Source organism: Harpia harpyja, chromosome 1 (assembly GCF_026419915.1).
Source record: "Harpia harpyja isolate bHarHar1 chromosome 1, bHarHar1 primary haplotype, whole genome shotgun sequence".
NCBI lineage: Eukaryota > Metazoa > Chordata > Aves > Accipitriformes > Accipitridae > Harpia > Harpia harpyja.
Genome location: NC_068940.1, coordinates 92,457,596 through 92,478,447, shown reverse-complemented (window position 1 = coordinate 92,478,447; position 20,852 = coordinate 92,457,596).

Sequence of the window (20,852 nt, the reverse complement as noted above, 5' to 3'; positions counted from 1 at the left end):
GCTGGATTAAATGTAATGTTCTCCTTGCAGAAAATGGCTAACTCGGCTGCATGCAGGAGGTTAGCTCAACTGCTCTCTTAGTTCCCAGAGAGAAGAAATAGTGGTTTGTGCAATTTTGCTTTATGTAAGAAGCAGATTCCCAGTCATTGTTCAGATTCAGTTGCATTAGGCAAAGTCTTTGTACCTCTTCTGCCCTTTGTGGTTCTCTAGACACATGAGCGTTGTCCTTCTGCATGTAAATCTCTGTGTGTTTTGAAGATATTTTTCCTCCGTGACCTGCCTATTGCAGTGGCTAAGGCTCAGATTACTGTGGTTTTCAATGGACATTAAGCACATGCTGGTACTTTTTCAGGCAGGAGTGACCTCTTGAATTCGGAGCTGTAAAATGCAGCTACTGTGTTTACTCAGTTGACGGACAAATCGTGCTCCACAGGTCTCATATTCTCAGGTTGGTTGTAAACCTTTTTGTTTTGCTTATACTATGTTCTGGGACTCAAATTTCTCACCCTCCTGGGGTCGCTGCCTGTACGAGACTCTCTTGAAAAACACAACTGATTCAGTCCTGGTTCTGCGTCAGTCACACATCCAAATCCCTATGTCAGCTTAAGCATAATGCCTGATAATGGAGAAAACTCAGCTGCACTGAAACAAAGTTGCTACACGGGATTGTCTTTTTAGTTCTAATATCTTCAAATGAGGCTATTTCAGGAATTGAGAATAATTCTCTTGAAGCAACAAAGTTTATATAGCCAACATAAACAAACCTACGCCTGCTTCATGCCAGGGGAGGAGAGAGGGGGTGATATTTCTTTTGCTACCAACATCGGCTCTTTTGCTTGAATAGTATTTTTGGCAGATGCTACCATATTTAACTTCCCACAATGGCACTGTTTATTTAAGGACAATATAAAACATCCCTGGCCCTTCTCTTAGATTTTTCAGTCCCTGGGTTGACTTTCACGTATCCTTTTAAGCACATTTTTTGTGGTGCCTTTGGAATCACTACTCGGTGCCTTTAAACAAAATACTTCCAAACAACGAGAACTCCATCTTAGCAGGGCAGGGAAATAAGCTGTACCACCTACACCATTGCTCATGGATTTCACTACTTTCTGTACACCCTGTTCTCATGAGTAGTTCAGAGGAACAAAATAACTGCCAGACCAGAGGTCTACCTAGCCAAGTACCTTGTCACCAACAAAGATCAGTTGTGATTACTTAGAGAAGATTGTAAAAAAAGTATAGTGGTGCCCTGCCTAATATGTGCTTGAGCTTCTGGCAATCATTTTGCCCAAGGCTGCACTGTTTTGTTTTATCAGACTGACCTAGGAGAAATTTACTTCTAGTTTTTGCTCTCTGCATTTTTGTGATACAGAAAATGTATTTGCAGCTATAAATCTTTCCCAGCTTTGCAGCTGATTTTAAATCAGATACCTGTAGCTGTAAAAATAAGTTTCAGATCCTTATAGGAAGTTTACTAGATCCCTACAGATAATGGCTTATGGTCAGCCACCACAGCCTCAGCTTTCTACAGAGCATAGTTATTTTTCACCTGTGATTTCAGGCTGAAGCTCCTTCTCTATGCGAGTGCAGTGACACCGTTTCTATTCGTACCTGTTATGTGCAAGTTGCTGGTCTCTGGCTTTGCATATGCCACAGGAGAACTGCACTCCAACCAAAGCCACTGCCTAATAATATCCAGCTGCTCTGCAGGCTGCCACAGTTCCTGATAGGCCACCATGGGCTGCCCCCCCTTAAGTCACCGTGGCCACAGTCATGGGACATCTCTGTCCAGGAGCACCCTGTGGGTTTGGGGTTGGATGGCTTGAGCAGCCAGCACTTCCCCTGCCTGCCAGGGACAGCCGGAGAATTCAGTCTTTACTCTTTTTGTCTACTGAAGCAAATGTGTTGGGGATGGACTTACAGTGGCCTATCTGCATCCTGCCTAATGTTTCTCCCAGATGTGTTACTTCTGCTAAACAGTATTTACTATTGGTATTTAGGTAAAGCTCTGGCTCCGGATGCTCAGAGCTTCTGGTCATGTTCTTCTGCTGTTTTCTCCAGGCAAAAATATCACCTATTACTTTAGTACCATCACCATCATTGCTTTTTTCCTGTATTTTCCTGCGAAATACTGTGGGTGCCAAACACAACCCAAACAGCCGTCTGCAGAAACAGTGTCTCCCAGAGGAGGTGCAGAATGTGCACAAACATGTGCTCTGTTTTCCTAAGGACACCTGCCAGAATCCTGCTGATGCATCAAGCATAGGAAAATATTTGGCAAAAGCCATGTCTCCAAAGATTTCTCCCCTTGTAGGTAGTGGAAAATATTCCTTTTTTAACATACTTGTTTCATTTTTTTGGTTCTCTCTACATAAGTGAATGCTTCTGTCTTTCCCTGCTGTAGTGTCCAATAAGCACAGCTACTCGTGGTTTCTCAGATCTCTCAGAGCACTTATCCAGTCCCATTTTAGCTCCTGCCTCAAGGTGAGTGGTGTGAACTGTTGTCATGCTGCACTCTCTCTGCTCTGTACTGTGCTTCTGAGAGTTTCCTTTTTCCCCAGAAGACTTCCCCTAATTCTTTTTCAGTTTTTTAAATCCTTGGACTTTGCAACAAATGCATCTTCTTAATGGCACTAAGATTTTTTTAACCCATTAATGGGTATTGCTTTCACCAGTATACTCACAAATTGTGCTGAGGTGGTGGCATGACTAGAATATTAAAAACCAAAGCGTTAGCTTGCTCAGGAAGGACAGGCAAGATTAGACGGAATGAGATACGCAGCTCTGCATTCAAGGGTACACATGTGTGCCGGGAGATCCAGAACATGGAGGAAGTTACAATCTCCGAGAAGGTAAAAGGGGAAAAGAATATGAGGGGTTTGATTGCGGGGATTGCAAAACATCAGACAAGGAAGACCTGAGGCTTTTTGTGTCTAAAAAGCAGAATCAGCCAAAGGAGAATTTTATATTAATGAGGGATTTTAACAATCCAGGTATTCATTGGTGAAAGAATGCAACAGAATGCTGATGTCCAGTGAGCTCCTGGAATTACTGGCAATTGCTTAAAAAGTAGAGGAAGGAGTCAGAAAGCAGACTTTTCCAGATTTGATGCTAAGCAGTAAAGAATGATGTGAGAGTGTGAAGGTGAAAGATAACATGTGTAAGAGTAACCTTGGAGTCACAGGATGTATGATCCTTGGAAAGGAAATGAAGAAGGGCACAAAAAGGTGATGGACTAGAAGTGCGGAGGCTTCAATAAACTACTAGATGGGTGGTAGCTAAGTGAACATAAGCGTTAAAGACAGCTGTAAATTCCTCAAAGAAATGTTCCTAAGGACAGTAGTATACATTATTCCACATCAGAGAAACTACAGACAGTGTAAAAAGAGACCAAACTGGTTAAGCTATGATCATTCATAATATATGCCCAAAGTAAAATGAAACCAAGTCAGATTACTTGGGGCACTGAAAAAAAGTAGCCTGATCATGTAGGACCAAAATCCGTGCTTTGTCTTCTCTGATTCTGTTTTTTTTCTCATCCAAAATGAGATGCAAAGAGCAAGAGACATGAGGCCAACAAGTTCAGCAGTAATGAGGGTGAACCCAAGGAAAGTGATTGTTTCTACTTAAAAATGAAGGAAAGCTGTAAAGCCAAGAAGGCTGAAGTCGATCATTTTGCATCAGTTTTCACTCAAATGATCAGCTCTAACCAGCTGTCTAGCACAATTAAGACTAACAATCACAGGGCTTAGAACAGAGAGTAGGTTAAGGAATTCTTCGACAAGGTTAGGTGCTTTCAGATCAGTTGCACCTGCTTGATAAACTCCATCTGTGGATGGCACAGAACGTCAGTTAGAAAACTCTATTCAGAAAAAAAATCTATCAGCAGTTCTCTGTTACAGTACAGGTATATTTCTGGAGAGCTTCCACAGGAATCTGTTCTGGATCATTTTCTGCTTGATGTCTTTCCCAAGGACCTGAGTAATGCAATATATTTAATAAGTTTGCAGACAACATGGAGCTGGAGGGACTGCAGATGGACTGCACAACAGGATTCAATTCAAAATCATCTTGAAGAAATTTATTGAAGAAATGACCTGCAAAAACCAGAATGAAAATGAATAGGGACAAGTCTAAAGAGCTACACTTGTGCAAGAATGATCACCTGAATAAATATGGGCTGCTGGGGCACCTGGCTACCTGTTAGCTCTTCAAAAAGTCTGGAGTTGTAGTGGGTCATGAGCTGAGCAGGACTCAACTGAGTCATGCTGTTTCAAAAAGGCAGACTCAATACTGGACTATGTAAACAGGAGTGTAAGTTAAAAGGCACAGGAAGATTTTCACCTGCTGTAGTGAGCATTGCTAAGGCATCAACTGGAGCATCATAGCCAGTTTTAACCAATGCCCTTCAAAAAGCATGGAAACTAGTTCAGAACAATCCAGTGGAGACCAACATGAATGATTAGCAGTAGGAAACATGACCTGGGAGGAAAGCCTGAGAGAAACATGCTTGCACAGCCTAAACAACACAGAGAGAAGATACAGGGAAAAGGACCTATACACGATAACTATTCTCAAATAGATAAAAGGTCCCATGAAAAAAAATATTCCTTTTGCAAAACCACATGCTTAGATTACAGCAAAATTTTTAAGTTCACCATTAGCTAAAACTTTCTAGTGCTAAAGTAGTAGAGAGCTAGATTAGATTGTTTGTGAGTAGGGAAATCACAGAATTTCCATCGCTGGAGGTTTTTAGGAAGAGGTGAGACAGACAACTGTCAAAATTCACCTAGAAACAGCTTTTCCTATTAGTGGGTAAAGCAGTGGGCTACATAATCTCTTGACTATCTTTCCAGCTCTGTATTCAATTTTATGAAACTGTGCTCCATTTATTATTCAATTTTGCAGTTTGTTCACATGCTCCCTTTGCAGGCAGTTCATTACATAGAGGCCTACATCTTACTTGTTTATCACTTCCTTTCTGTAGATTTTTAGTGTTAAAATTCATGATGGCCCTGCTTTGGCTAGTATACCTCTGTCCTCCTTAAAATTTGGAACTGTCCCACTTGCCTTCAGGTTTATAGTCCCTGCTTTTTTGCCAACAACATTTTCCAGTGATCCTACAAAAAAATTCCTCTGAACTGGAAGTTCTGTTATTGCCCTTTTCACTCCTGTGGGGCACACTTTCCTGCCACTTGGAAACTCTTACACAGAGATGCTGTCCTTTAGGTCTTGCATCTTATTCCATGGATCAGCATTATTTTTCCTATGTTGTCTGCACAGAATACAGCTCCATAGACTGTTTTGAGGGACGCTAACTCTTAGCATCAATCGAGACTATGTAACTCCTTTTACATGGTCAAACCTATTTTAACTGTGGTAAATAAAATTAGGAAGGATGAACTAGATCACTGTTTCTATCCCTATCTATGCTATCATTCCTAGATAGATGATATTGAACAGGTACTTGAAAAAAAAAGAGTATTTTGAGACTAGATTAATGGTAAGCACATTCGAAATTTTAAGATGACGGGTGTTTGCCCTTCAAAATATAAAGAGGGGAATGATTAGAAGAATGAAGGGTGGCAGCAGGAGCACACTGCTTGAATGTAAATTCATGGTACAGGGGCAGATTTTGTTCATCTTTAAGATTTTCACTGGAGTAAGCTGCAAGGTAAGAAAGAGAATCAGGAGGACCTGATGACTGAGGCCAGCTCCTCCTCTTTTCCTTAACCCCATTGTTCTTAGCAATTCATTCTTAGAGATTTTTGACTTGTGCTCCATTTCCCTAGCAGCAGAGTTCATATGTACTTGATTACTTACATGGGAGACAATTTAACCATGAAAACCTCATATGTGAGGGATTAGCTGAGGGCAAAGTAGGGCTCTTAAACTCTTAATGTAAGTATGGTCATGACAGCACAGTTTGATTAAATTGAAACATTTCACTTAGCAAAGTATAGTTTTAATTCTAATAATTTTAAAGGTGTCAAAAAGGAAGGGGTACTCATTTTACTCGGCACATACTGTCTGCACATCTGTCTCCCTGAGGGGAACAGTGAACAAACCCTGCAGGGAAAAAACTAAACAATTACCTTTGCTGTACATCATTCATCTTCCGGTATTTGCAACTGTTATGGTCACATCTTCATGATGTCTACAAATCCTATTACACCTCATATAGAGAAATGAGGTTAGTGATACAAAGTTTTATCTGAGAGGCAGGACACGCTGTTTGTCTGTATTAAGATAAAATATACTTATAAAAGTGTTAGAAGTTCTCTTTTATTTCCTGCAGATATGAAAAATAACTTATTTGTAATGTCATGCAAATGTTCTTCAAGATACTACTGCCATCTTTTTCACACTGTAACAGTTTCTCCACTGACCATGGTTTTTGTGCTTAATTTTTATGTTTACCATCAGTCATGCAGTTCCAATTGACATATGATTTGATTTTTCTGCTACATAAACCAATTTTACATCATTGTAGTTCCAGGAACTGGGGCTACTCATGCCATAAGAAAAGCACCAAGCCCTTTTTTATTTCCTTTAGTTTTTCTTTCCTAAAGTTCTTGGGCCAGATTCTTTGCTGATTTAATTTTTCTCTGCTGTCTTCAGTGCAGCTCTGTTGACTTATTGTATTGGTAAAATTTGCCCTTCATCGTTACAAGTTAACTTTGAAATGAGTCAGTTAAAAACTTCTGCTGTTCTGTTTTCCTGAAATCTTTCCTCTGGGCTGAACATTTTGAGCTCTCTTCCTGCCCTCATGGGCACCCATGTGATTTGCTAAAATAATTTGTGTGAAATTGCAGGCCCAACTTGCAAGATAACTGCCTAAAAATAACCGCCTTGAAATCAATGGCCGGTCTTAAGAAACCTGGTTTATACATTTTATGTGATGCGATAAATTACTGCTGCACTGTATTAAGAGTTTATACTGAGAGTGACTCAGGTGGATGGTATGAACTGCTTTATCCACCAGCTAAAAATCTGTTCTCTTCTGCCTCACTTCTGCCTTGGAGAGAGGGGAATAAAGCAAAGTAGATTCCTGGCTAGTTCTGACTTCAGTAACACAGCGAAGAGCCCTGCAAGTGTGTGCAGAGACTGAGAAAGTGTGCAACCGTCACCCTTTTACTATTGCTCACAATTTAAAAGCCAGTCAGCAGCAAGAACAGGAAGAGAAAAGGTCACAAGAGGACAGTATCCATGGCCAGCATCAGGTTTCAGAGTAGGGACCATAAGGGAGAAAATGAAAAACATTTGGACTTAATTAAGGCACTAATCTGGAAAAATGAGGAACAGTTGAAAGCTGCAGAGTTGGGGCATTCTACAAACTTCTTTTCTTGATTGCAAAGTAACCTTGCAGTAGCTTCTGCTACTGAGAATAAGGAAGGAAGAGGTTGGTAGAAACTGTGGCTCCAAGATCTACCCTAGAGCGCTGTTTTTTTATAGTGCAGTAGCATCAATAAAGGCAGAGGAGGGAGTACAATAGGAAAGGGGTCTGGGAGAAAATGACATACATCGCTTAGAGCTTTGCTCCTCAGTGGATAGTGTTTTCACCTCTTTGAAAATATGTATTTCTCCTAGAAGTAGCTTTTCAGTTGTCATCTTAAATTTTCTGCTAGAAAATTCTCCTTGTGCTTATATATAGTATATAAATAGCAGGTAAATCTTGAGTTATATAAAATAACATTGTGGATAACATGCACATATATTTGCTTGTATTTATCTCAAAAAAAAAAAAAAAGGGTGGTGACGACAGCTGCACAAAATGAGATGAAAGAAGACTAGATGCTGGAGTCCCTTCTATTTGCAAGGCCTATCTACGCTACAGCTTTAATTAGCTAAAGGCAGGGGTATCTGACTTAGTTCCAGTCCTCTGTGTTTTGTCACTAGTTTGGATACAACAGTGCTGAAGAACAAAATTAGGGGACTTTCTTACATTCAGTGGCCTGCCCATACTTCAACCTGAAAAGCACATTAGAAAAACTATAGCTCTGGGCATCCCAGACAGGCAGACACTGAAAATGCTCGACCTCAAAGGCTGTCCTTTCAACTGCTGTAAATTGGCATAGCTATTCATCCGAGTAATGCAGTGCTGCTCAATATGGCAGTGGTATAAATTTACCCATTAGAAGCTGTATGCACATGTATGAGGCTATTGAATAAGCAGGGATTCCAGTTAGATGAGGGTCAAAATGGATGTCGTGTGTCTAAATGCATAATTTCTTTATTTCTTTATGGCCAAAACAAACACTAAGAAGAAGTGTATTTTGTCCATGTGCAGAGACTATGGTAGGTTTGCTACAAGACTTGGTAAGCATGTCTTATGCAAAACTTTCTATGGAAAGACAGATTTCTAGCCCAGGATTCAGGACAGAGGATGCTCGTGAGTAGGAGAAAAGGGACACAGCAATTATTATTTTAGAATCACATTTAATGACAGGAGACAATTAATTTTCAGTATAATCAAATAAAAAGTTGGACATTAAACTCTTTTTCCTGTTCTAGTTTCCACCTGCAATTTCTCAGCTTTACCACTTTGAGGACCCCTGTGGCCACATCCTTATCTACAGAAAATTGGCTCCATTAAGAATAGAATGATGTTGACTTATATCATATAGGGGTATGGCCCTCAGTCCGGGTATGTCTTCATTTGAGTGTGGGGCCCTGATTCTCCCATGCATTGCTTTGTACGCAGCTGTCTGGGCAAACCAGCTGCAAACTGTGCATAGAAAGCTGCTGAAGTACCTGATAGTAGCCTGCATCTATTTTGCGTGTTAAGTATAATACATAAAGACATGGTAATGCAGAATCTTTTTCCCTCCCATAACATACAGGAAAAGGATGGAGCATTGATGTCTACTGAGGTAAAGAATTATGTAATAACTTGATATTATTAATTGAGAAAAATGAAATATAGCTTATTTTTTGATAAAAATATGTACTATTCGGTAAGGAGACTTAGAAGTTTGTGGGTCTCACAGGAAAGTTCTTTTAAAATTACATTTTGTGGCAATTCTTTCTAAAAATGGCTGTGGCGTGCAGTAAATAGTACAGTTGTTGCTTTGAAAAAGTCTGTGCCTGCAGTGGTATGAAAATAAAATCCCACATCAAAGAGTACAGCACAAGTTAGCCCTGACCGACAGACAAAGGATATTTATGCAAGGATGTATGGGGGTTTTTTGTAAGCAATGCTTTTCCATTTTGTTCTTTTCGAACTGCAAATATTTTTCTCTTCTCTTCCCATCACCGGCGAAATGTGTTCCCTTTCAACCTTAGCAGAATACTGGACAGGTGTACTGAAAGGCCCAAACTTGCAATTGAAGGGAATCGTTCACTAGAAGCTGGTAGAGCTTATTCTGGTATCATTTAAACCAGATTTATGCTGATGGAACACCTCTGGGTGAAATCCAGGTCTTTTTGAACTCAGGGCAAAGACTGACTCCAAGGACAGCCAAATGAAATCACCTTACAGAGAAAGCATTGTAAATACCTTTGTTATTTATGCATTTGACTTAAGCCAAGTGATCTAATTGTTGATGAATTTCAGTAAAGTACATCCCAACTGATGCCATTAAAGTCAACTGAGTTAATCTTGTTTTACATATGTGGGATTGGGATCAGGATTTGTCTAAAGATTTTTTTCACCCATTTAAGTGGAAGCAGTGAAACTAAAGGTTCTTACTGACAGCTGAATAAGGATGTAAAAACAAGAGTAGATGTCGGGGAGAAAGGAGGATTACAGTGAAGTTCTCTAAAGTGTCCACCCTACTAGGGAGCAGCTTCTGTTGCCACTGCCTCTGCCAGCCTGTATAGTTACATGGCATCCTTATGGTTCTTTTCCAAAAGCCTCATCAAGGAAGTTTATGCCTTTTCTTATGTTACCTTGCTCACCTAGAATATCATCAAGCAGGTTTTCTACTCCTTTTTAGCTCTTGAAAGGGTTGGCACTATTTTATTGTTTGTAAGTGGCATCTGTGCCAGCTAGATGGGAACTCCTTTTCTTTTTTTTAACCTCTACTGCTGTCTGAGGCAAATTTAGTCATAGGTGCCAGGCAGTAATCATTAATGCCCTACCATGCATGTGTGTGGACTGCTACAGAGGTCCTGGGCTCAGTCCTATCCTTCAGAAGTAGTACGTTTAGTTCCATCTAGGAGTCACTGAACACGAACATCTAGAAGGCACTGTCAGAGCAAATGAAGCAGAAAAGGTGCTCCCAAAAATCAGCGGACACAAATATCTCCCCTCTGCTTTCTGAAGAGATGCCAGTTCCTCCTGTGTATACACCTGGTAGAGCAGCACTGCTCAGAGAAACATCTCAATCTTCCATGGCAACAAGCCCAGAAGCTGATCTGCCAGCCCCAACCTGGTTAACTACTAGCAGGCAGTAAGTGGGGGTAGCCTGCTTCCCAAAGAACAAGAGCAACCTATTTCTTCTGCATTGTGGACAACTTTCACACTGCTGCTCTGGTGCTGCAACTCTTAGGTGACTTTTAGGACACAGATTTCTAGGAAATGCCCTGTGTCTTTCTGACTATCTGCTATGACCCCCAGTCATCTGAGTTTTGCTTTACCACCTATCCCAGGAGCTCTGTTAGCTGGCTGAGTCCACAAGCATGTCTCATATCATGTGCAGTGATTCCAGAAAAATAGCTCCTGAGTCTTCATCCTCCTGCTCATTCTCCATTAAGGATATTCCCATGTGCTCAGAAGCCGTATGAAACTACACTGCCAAATGTGTCTGCCTGCATGTCTGCTGATGCATGTATACTCTGATAGACGTGCTCGTGGCACTTAGCCGCATCTCCTACGCTGCCTGTCAGAAGGTCAAAAGCGGCACTGGCAAAATCATTAGGTGCCAGTGGAAGAATCACGGGAGTTGTTTGTTTTAAGTCCAATCTCCAAATTCCTGTAGTTTCTGGTAGGCATCCTAGAACTTGCCATTAGAAAAAACACTGTGGAGTAGCTTCATGGAATACCGAAGGATTTATTCATATAGAAGTAGAGCCGTAGAGACTGTATGATTAACAAGAAAAGCACCTTGACTGTGGGGAAAAAAAAGGTGATATGGGTGCAATTCTGTTTAATATAGTTTAATTACTGCACTTCTAATGAATGAACAAACTAATCCAATGGAACAACCCCAAGCAGACATATCCAGGAACTTCTCACTGCCCCCCATGGCATACCCACTCTTTGCATCTTTCCTGTCCATTGTTTAGTAAAAAGGACTTCTAATTTTGTACACTTTATTCTTCAGCCTGTTCCAATTAAGAGTACCCCTACACTCAATTTGTTTCATTCTCTCTTCTGTAGAAAGAAAAGCTTTTATGCTAAAAATCAAAACAGCCCTTCTCCCATATTCTGGTTTTGTATTGTGTATATTCTGGCATCTTGCATTTTACAAATGCAAATTCAGAGACATGATCCCTCTGCATGGGGGAAGGATGTAGTTATTTATACATAACACAGAACATGATTTGGTATGTGTTCCTAGCTAAATATATAAAAAAAGACAACCACCAACTCAACGTCTCCTAAAAAATTAACATTCTCAATTCAGTGACATTTTTCATTGTGCACCTTCATTTGGCTTAGTATGCTATGCATGAAAGCATCAGACCTGGAATCATTAGTGACAGTAACTAAACTTCAGCTTTTACCTCCTGCTCCTAGTTTTATGTTTGTTTTTTTTTATTTCAGTATTATTCTGACTACATTTTCAAGTCTGAAGCATATAATTCATAAAACTATTAAGCCATTCACATACATTAGAACCTTTGTTTTCTTCTCAGATTCACCGATTTAATCTATCTAGGACCACACTTCTGTCTTAAAAGCTTGAAAATTTTGTACTAAGTGTCAGTATCAATTAATTAGTGATGCTTTAAATAACCTTTTTGTGTGACATTTGGGAAAAACCTGGCCATAGCAAAACTTTTATTTTCTCCTTCTTCCTTCCAGGTGTAAATGAAACTTTAACTCCCTCATACTCAGCCTCTCTTTCAGATGCGTAACTTATATCCATCACATTTCATCTCCAGATATGATGCTCTGACTCTCAGTTTCATGTAACTTAAATTATGGAATATGGATGCTCATGAATTAAAAGATAGTTGTTGCTTTTTTAGAAGGAAATAAAGAGCAGAGTATATGTTATCATCGTTATCAAAGAGAGCTTTACTGAATTATTCCTTTGACTACAGTATGAAACATTCAACTTTTTAAATCTCAGTAACTCAAGTATGAAAAAATGGACTAATAAAATGCTTTTCTGACCAAAGTTTCATCTATTCCAGTGTCCTATCTCCTAGCAGATATGTAGGGAAGAGTAGCACAAGAAAAACATATTTCATTGCTTCTTTGGAATACTCTCCCACCTTCCATAATTTGTGGCCCTGGGGCTACCTAACACAGAGCTCATTTTCTTGCATGTACTAGCCCTCCGTGGATTTTTCTACCAAGAATTTTTCCACTTGCTCTTTGAAGCCAGGTAAACATCTGAATGCATCTGAAAGTATAATCAATACAGTGAGCCAAATGAACCGGCAGCCCATTGAATGCTGTTGGTAAGATTGCTTTATGCATTAATTGTAGTTCTTAAATGATGCTGCTCTTCTGCGCTCCTTCCTTGCATGCTAACTGAAAGAAGGTTGCTTCTGTACACATTATGATTAAAATACATCAGCTTTTGGATCTGCTCAGTACTCCATTCTTGTCCATTTCTCATACTCCTTATGTTTCTACAGAGAAATTTAGCTACAGTTAATACATTTTTATATATTATTATATTATTATTGTATATATTAATATACTATTATTAGAATAGAATATTATAATATAATATGTACTATATATATTATATATAGTATACTTGTCATTATTAAGCTAACACCTTTCTTTGGCTTTACTCCACGAGCTGGAAATTCTAGCTAGATTGCTTGTGCCAAACAAAAGCGCCCTCCTCACTTATTTCCTGACTGGCCCTTCTGCTCTGGAACCCGGCATGGGAGAAAGCAGCCGTGGGCGACTTCACACCCCAACAAGCTCTGGGCATGGAAACAATCCCAGTAGCTTTCAAACTGAACGGATCCTTCTCACACCTTGGGTGCGTCTACTGCATAATGACCAGGATCTGTCTTACTCCTTTGCTGTCCTCTGTACCACAGATATCATGAGGTCCCTGAGACCAGGCATCTCCTTTCTTCTCTTACATCTGCTAAATAATTTGGTGAGTGTATTAAATCTCCCTTCATTTGTGTTCTCGTTACTATGTTGGCTATAATTGGTAAGAATTCCCTAGGACATTCTGCATCCTTCTTGTGACATATTTTGCCCTTAACCCAGGAGACAAATTACCAAAATGGTCCCATTTCTTTCTATTCAGGACACAGATGTCTTGGCACAGGATTTGCACTGAAGAATCACAGCTCAGTATTACTGGTCTTTTCCTTCCTCTCACTCCTAGACTGCTCATGGCCAAGAGCTGGACTGTCACAGTTCTTATAAGCCTCTTTTCTTAACCTGGCTGCTTAAGGAAATGAGACATTTGCAATACTGCTTTTCATCTGTTTGGTTTTCTTTTTTTCTGCCTGTCAGTGCCCTAGTAGTAACACAGGAATCCACCAAGAAACTTCGTCTACATCTGAAAGAGGTAGAGTCTTGAAGAAAATTACATTCTTATTGGGTTTGTGGCAATAAGCAGGTAGGGGAGAACAGCCAGCTAAAATAGTGCCATTGCGGGGGATTATTGGACATAAATTGTGACATTATTTTAGGTGGCAGTGGCTGGCTGATGAGCCAGCAAGCTCAGAGCATGCTAGACGTAGCACTGGTGCCCTTTGCAAAACTGGGAGCATCAAGATGGTCCTGAATGAGCCCGAAGTGGACAAATGTATAGGAAATCAAGGTTCAAGAATTTTTAAGACTATTGGAATAACTTCTTTTATTGTCTTATGCTATCCTTTTAAGAACATACTGTTTATGATTTTAAAGCTAAAATCAGGCTTTGTGTTTGTATAACTTTCCTATTTGAAGATCACAATGTACTATATGAGCATTAATTTTCACACACACACCTGAAATTAGGCACTCACTGTTAATTAGTAAAACATGTAAACTGGCTTTGCTCATTTAAAGTACAGCTCAAGCTTTTTCTTGGTGGGCCTTATTCACTAATACCTTTTCAATATACCTATGTACAAATAATACATATGAAAAATAAAATAACAGTAAATGTGTCAACTATGTAAAATAGCCAGATAATAAACTATGAAAATTATTAGGCTTCTTCACCATTGATTAAAAACTATACTAGTTGGTTTCATATATATGTATGATATCAATCCTGAAAAGAGCAAGTATAAAGAATAATAATAAATTTGGAATGCTTTTAAATGTACTGATTATCTGAGGGTTTCAGAGGACAGGCTTTTGTTTAATCGTATTTCTGGGCTGTTGCCAGGCTGTCACTATTCCCTAGAGCTGAATCTCTGGACATCAGAAGTTCTTCCCTGGAGCTGCATCTGTAGACATTAAAGATTCAGAGTTGTTACATACTTTAAGCTAGGAGAGACAGAGGACTTGGGCCTAATTACAGCTTATGCCCATTTAAGGTTCTTTAAGCTTAATGCAGAAGCTTTGAGGCAAATGAAAATCAGGTCCTCAGTCACTTCAAATGTACTCACAAAAAAGGTTAAAATTCTGTTTAACTTCCTCTTCCTATCAAAGTCTTGGAAAAAGAGAGCCTTTTCACAACCACCGAGGCACTGCATGTTTTATCTGAAGTGTGCTGTTTAAAAAGGGTGATTGATTTTTCCACATTAAGGGCAAATTAGCAGGAGATCTGTGCCTCACTAACTCTTACACACATACCTGCTAGCAACAGAGAAGCTCACTATTCAAATCAAAACGGGATTTCTTGGTTTTAACCATAGGACTTGCAGGGCTCAATTCCTTTGGCCTTGTCTTAATTTAAGAGCCAGAAATTATTTCCCCATGAGACTTTAAGTTAGACCTTTGCCAAGGGCATGGGTCACTTGATTGCATCCAGAAGTTTACTCTAAACTTAGCTGGTGATGTGTCGATGTGATGAGGTTTCAGCACATGATACTTCATAGTGACCAAAGCCGGTTCCCATGATTTTTTAATTCAGTTTGGGAACAGGAGTACATAAAATCTGAACATAATTTTCAGGTTTTTATTCCATGTTACACTTTTCCAGAAATGAAAGCATTTATGAGGACCTTTGATTTCACACTTCTATCTGTAGGCCATAGAGTTATTAATGGAAATGAAAAATAAAACTGCCATGTAGATGCACTGCTGTGAAAAAAATATTACTAATTAAATGTGGAGTAAGTGACTATGATAAAACCTCTTGGTAATATGCCTGGCCACTGTGGGACAAGAGGTCACGCTTCATGTGCCAAGAATGACAGCATGATGCTACAGGGGTTTGAGAACCAGTCGGAGAGTCAATTCTCTCGTTCAGTGACCTCACTTCAGTGGGAACTGTATAAACACAGAAGTCGACCAAATAAATTCAGATGTATTTATAACTCTCTTGTGTAGTGAAGTACAGTGAAGACAAGGGATGTAGAAATTACAGATTGCCAGTAGTGGTAAAAGAAAACAACAACAAACACAACTTTAAATACATATTATATAGAGCAGACAAAAGAAAAAAAAAAACTTTCCAGAGAAGACTGCCAATAGCTCTGTGACACTCAGCTTTTCCATACCAGGATCCTTTTCCTATCTGGTTTGCCTCTAAGAGGAGCCTCCGTCTTATTTAACAATCTGGGCAGAACAGATTGGCTGGGGTCCTCCAAGAAACCTTGCAATAACATTAAGGCTTCCTTGCCTCAGTGCCTAACCAGAAAAGGAGAATATAGTTTTCTTGCTCACTAGGTATCATACAGATGAAGTATTCAAATTATTTCTTTAAAATGAAAGAAAGGAAATAATAAGTAAGAACTGCCTTAAGTGGTATTAAAGAACTATTTTAAATTTCTTGAGGATAAAATGAAGAAAATTCATCGCAGTCCGGTCTCCCACACATCCTGTTCCCATATATTTTGCAGAGACCTATAGGATGATGTAAAACAAGTCCCGAAGCAACACAGGAGATTGCAATTTTCATAAAACCATTGGTCTATCTTGTGATTCCAGAGCAATTCCCTCAACCTCAACTCTGCAGCTCTGCTAGAGGTCTGCCACCTTTGCACTCCCAGTATGTCCTGTGTAAATTGCAGCCTGGGACGATCATCTGCAAGAAGTGAAGACCCAACAAGCAAGTCTTCTGCATTATGAAACTGAAACAGAGAGAGGCATTTCCTTGTATTACAGCACAGACATATTGCAAAAACACACACAAATGCAGATTTTTATGAGAACATGTAATAAACCAGCTAGAAAGCTAGTAGTGTATCCTTGCCACAGATCATCATGTGTTAAAAGGAGGGCTATCTGTGCAGGGTTCCTGCTCTAGTCACTGCCTTGAAAGGTCTCTGTGAGCTGTAATCTTCATTCAAAGGTTTATATTTATGAAGCATCCCTTCATCGTCAGTGTAACAGCTTCATGAACTAACTCAAAATTCTAAGCAAAAATAATTTAATCCTTCAGTCTCTGAAGCACAGCATCCTCTAGTGCTATACAGCATTTCTAGAATAAGATATATAGTGGTGAAGTATTATTTCCTGGATTGCAGTTACAAAGGGCATTCTATGCTTTCTTTGGAAAAAGAGGCCATATCTGATTTTTTTCAGTCTTCTAGTATTTGTCCCTCTTTTCAGGCTTCATTGACAGTGCTACAGGAAGTTTCGCAGCGAACCTTTTAACCCCTAGGATGCGTAGTAGCTGGGCTGGCAGACGGACTTACAACATTGCACATTTTTCAAATGTTTCCTTAACTGCTTTTTAGGAACAGCTGTTTTTATAAACCTTTTGTTACTTCTCAGTTGTCCAACCTTTATGGAAATTTCTTTCCAAATGAATACGAAACAGTCTCTTCACTACTTCCAAATCATTCATTTCTGTCCTTCCCATTTAATCTTGTGCTTATTTTCAGTTTCCCTTTCCCCTCTTTATTCTGTTTGCAAAAGCTTATTTCTCCCGTATTTTTAAGTATTTCGGTTTTTTCCATCCTCCCATTTTTAAAATATTTTTATTTATGTACTTATGTCTCTTATCTTTCCTTTTCCAGAAAGTTCTGCTTTTTTTTTTTTTTTTGCTTCCCATTGCTATAGCACTTTGTAGAGGCTTTTTAGTCCACAGCAGTAGTAAAAAATATTTTGTGATGCTGAGAGAAGTGAGTTTTCTTCCTGCTTGCAAGCCTGCAGGTTTCCTCTCAGTCATGCGGGTTTCCTTGGCTTCTCATTAAGAAAAACAAAAAAAGAGACAAGAACTATGTGTTCTTGGCTTGTCACAGTACTTTATTACCTTGAAGGACAGGGATGAACTTGTTGGGCATAAAATGAAAACTTTAGAACAACCGGCTTATTTCTTTTTAAAATAATTTTTATTTTACATCACCAGTCAAGCCTTTCATGTTGCTGAAATCTATTGCTGTCTTTGAAAAATCAGTCATCCTAAGCTGGTACAAAATCAGTTCAAAGAGAGATTTTTCTTACTTTATGATTTCTCAGAAGGTTTCGAAAGTGTCACCTCAAAAGAAGGATAATAAATACTTAAAATATGTTCCTACTCTCTTCTATGAAGCAATAATAATGGATATAAATTCTGGCCTTCCACATATCACAACACAAAAGCTATGTTGAAAGAGTATTAGGAGGTTGAGAAATCACATCCTGAGAAGTTAGGAAAAGCTAGCCAGCATTATTTTGGCTTTTCTGCACTTATGCATGATGATACAGTTCTTGGTTATGTATGTCCACCTTTTTTTTAAAAACAGAACAAAAGGTTCACTAAGTGAGCAATTACCGTGTATTTGCTTTCTCTTTATGTCTAGGTGGGTGATCCACCATACAGACCTCAGTTGTTTTGGCTACTGGGCTGACCACTAGCAGTGATGGATTCTCATCTTCTCTGCAAATGAAGTTGTATGTTTTTGACCTTTAGCCTGCAAATATATCTTATTGTAAGCGTAAATATGAAAATTAAGCATCTTGGACCCATTCCAGGATATGGAATGGGATGTGTTCTTGTGTGCAAGTCTGTTCTGCTTCTTGTCCCTACATTTGATCCTTCGTCCTTCTACCTAGTCCTGCAAGTCTATCTTCTCCCACTTCAGCAGATTGAAGTCTATCATCTACTTCACTTACGGACCTCTGCCTAGCCTCAGTCTTCTTATGCAGCCAGTTTTAAGAGAAGATCAAAATCATTATCTGAAAACCTCCATTCGGCCATCCCCTCACAGTGGAGGTACTTGAACTCTGAAGAGCTGGGATTCATCTATTTGAGGTAGACTCCTCTTACAGTCAGAGGAGAAGAAACAGGAACTTACAGGGCACCATTGATCCATTTGGGACACACATTTGTTTCAGATTTTCTTCTTTTTTCTGAGCTGCATCTTTTTAGATCTGCTCTGTTCCTTGGATTTTTTTCCCCCATATTTATTTTACTTGCCTGTCCTGCTTAGTTGATCTGGATCTTGGCTTCTTTATTATCTTAACTGGCATTTCTCCTTTTTTTTTTTTCCAAGAGCAGTGTTTCAGCATTTAAAGGTTTGACAGGTTAATGATGACAAAAAGGAATATACTTAAACCTTATTATATTTTCAACTTCAAAGAGTTTCCCTCATATTTATTAATGTATCTTTACAATATTTAAGTCAGAATTATCACTGCTGTTTCAAAGCTAGGGGAACTAAGGTGCAGACATTAAAGCCTAACCGTCTTATGTATTTAACAGGTACAAATAGCCAGCAGGAGGCCTAATCTGTGGGAAGCAGAAGTCTGGTACTTAGAGGTTTTTCAAAGCTTGTGCTTGGTGTTGTCCAAGTTCCCCAAACTCTTTAAGTCTGTGCTCTAGTGCAGTGAATTTAAATACCTTAATCATCTTTAAAAAACCATAGTATTCTCAAAGGCTGCTGTAGTATCCCAAACTTAGCTATCTAAACCAAAACTAACCAAAACCATTCTCTACCTGGTCTAAACCAAACTAGTACTATGCAGTAGTACCTTACGGCATGTGGGTGGATTTTCTCTAAATGTGATATAAAATTCCACCATGTACAATAAAGTGCAAGAGAGAATAGCAGACTAACGATTAATGTTCTAAAACTTCACAGATTATGTGAGGGAGGGAAGTATTACAGTTGTCTGTTCAAGCTGCTCTCCCCATAAAGGCTTCTGTTCAAAGTGCTACAGAAGACAGTGGTTCACCCCTTTATTACAATGTATAGGCATTTCCACTTGCGCTGATATATGGCAAAAGCATCACTGTGCAAACACCTCTATTGATTTAACTCTGAAAATATACTACATTGATAAATATGAAAATCTTAATGTGGGCTTTAATACTATGAAATTTTTTTAGCCAGTTTATTACCCTAAACTACTAAGTAGTGCACGTTAATACTGTACATCATAAAATTCTTAATCATGTAGGTATATTCTCCAGTTTATTCTATGTAATAGTCCACTACCACTCTTGTAATTTACAGATGATGGAGGAAGAATGTTCTCTACATAATATTTATTCTAAATCATTACCAATGCAATCCTTAAAACAGTACCTCTTTGTCCATTGTAGGTTGTAAAAAGAGAAAGTAATAACTTCATCAGGTATTGTAGCTCTCATTTTATTCTATTGTATTGATTGTTTATTGGTTACTAACTTCCATTTACTTTCAATTCTAAGTATAAACTCATTCTATCACTTTGCTTTCAAGAAAAAGTCATTCACAAAAGCCTGTAAAATAGAATTGAGATCACTGATACACTTTTCCATAAAATATTCAAGAAACAGTACTTCTGAATATCATAACCTAGGATGTTGAGGTGCTACTCCACACAAAACGTTACCTTCAACAACTTACAATGAATTATTTTTCCCAGAATCGTTTTAAAACTTGATATTCCAGATTGACATTAATTACCGCTGCTACAAAGTTTCTATAGTTTATCGTGAATGAGGTTTGAGGAAAATTAATATACTCTCTATTAGAAAAACTGATCTTTCCTGTGAATACTGAAAGCAGTCTATACTTTTTCACCATCAACAGATAAATCCATCATAGTATTTCATTATATTTTTAAACGAAAACTAATAGCTGCTAAAGGCACAAACACATTTGCACATCAGAATGAATATTTTGTGTTTCTCCAAGTGGCATGTAATATATCAAGAACCATTGTATGCTCATTATGCCTCGTTTGTAGTTCAGAAAGGCAGTACACATACTGAATATAGTAACGGTTTTTCTTAAGCAACAGTTAAGATTTGTATGACTTCAAAAGGAATTATAATTATTTAAGACCACTTGGAGGATTCACCTTCAAATTCATTGTATTGTATATGTTCTGTAACTGCAAACCACTTCAGCTTTAGTAGGCACAAAAAGGTGAAGAAAGTTTATTTTTAAACTTCCGTTCCTGCTGAAATTGTAAATTACTTTTAAATGAAGTATTCTGAGCACAGGAACAGTTATTTCAGATACAGAGCCTCCAAGTGGAACACACGACTGAAGGACAGTATCGTATCATAAATGTACCTTGGTTCTGAAATGACTTTGAGCCAGCCTGCCTGTTTTATCACCTCACATTTCATTTGCCAGGATGAAGTTACTGTATTAATAAAATTGTGTTTATGTTCAAAATAACTAACTCTAATTCACATATATTTTCATGAAATCTGAGTTCAAAAAGAGCCTAAACT